The following is a 692-nucleotide window of genomic DNA, read 5'->3' as shown; positions in this document are numbered from 1 at the left end:
GCCCCTCCCGCTCCGGTCGCAGCCCTCCCGCGCACTTGGGGCTCAGACAGAGTCTGGGAGCGACTGAAGTTGGGCTCCAGGGACGCACAGCCAATCAGGGAGGGCGACGGAGGGGAGCCGGGGAGGGGGTGGGAGCCCCTTTTCCTCCTTCGCCCAAATCCGCTCCAGCTGGCCAGGCTGGGCCCTTGCCCGGGAGGCCTGGAGGGTGGGTTGTGGGGAAAGCATTTGCCAAGTGGGGGAGGCCGTGGGGAATCGTGCTTCCTCTCGCTGCCGCCCCACCTTCGGCAACCCCTCCACGTCGGCGGCTCCTGCCCGGCCTGCGTCCCCCCATCCCTGGCAATTGTGCTCGGGGCTCAGGCGGCGAAAACTGGGGCGGGAGACTTCGGACTTGGGGAGAGCCGCTCCCTGGTCGCCCCACACCTCCGCCTCCGGGGCCTCGCGCGCGGAGAGGGGTGCGGGGATGGCTTCGCCGGGGTCGGCTGGGAGCCCGCCACCCTGCGCCCCACGGGGGTGCACTAGCCCCCATCTGGAGCGTCACTTGTTGCCGCAGGCCCCCCGCCCGCACACCCGCCGGGCTGGAGAGTGCGGTGTTGCCGGAGAGAGGGCTTCGGGGCGCCGTGCCGTTCCTCTTCCATCCTCCCCATCGCCACTCCAGCAGGACCCGCCCGAGGGTGGGGAGCCCCGGCCGCCTC

Source organism: Myotis lucifugus, unplaced genomic scaffold (genome assembly GCF_000147115.1).
Source record: "Myotis lucifugus unplaced genomic scaffold, Myoluc2.0 scaffold_179, whole genome shotgun sequence".
Classification (NCBI taxonomy): Eukaryota; Metazoa; Chordata; class Mammalia; order Chiroptera; family Vespertilionidae; genus Myotis; species Myotis lucifugus.
Note: the sequence above shows the minus strand (reverse complement) of the source record.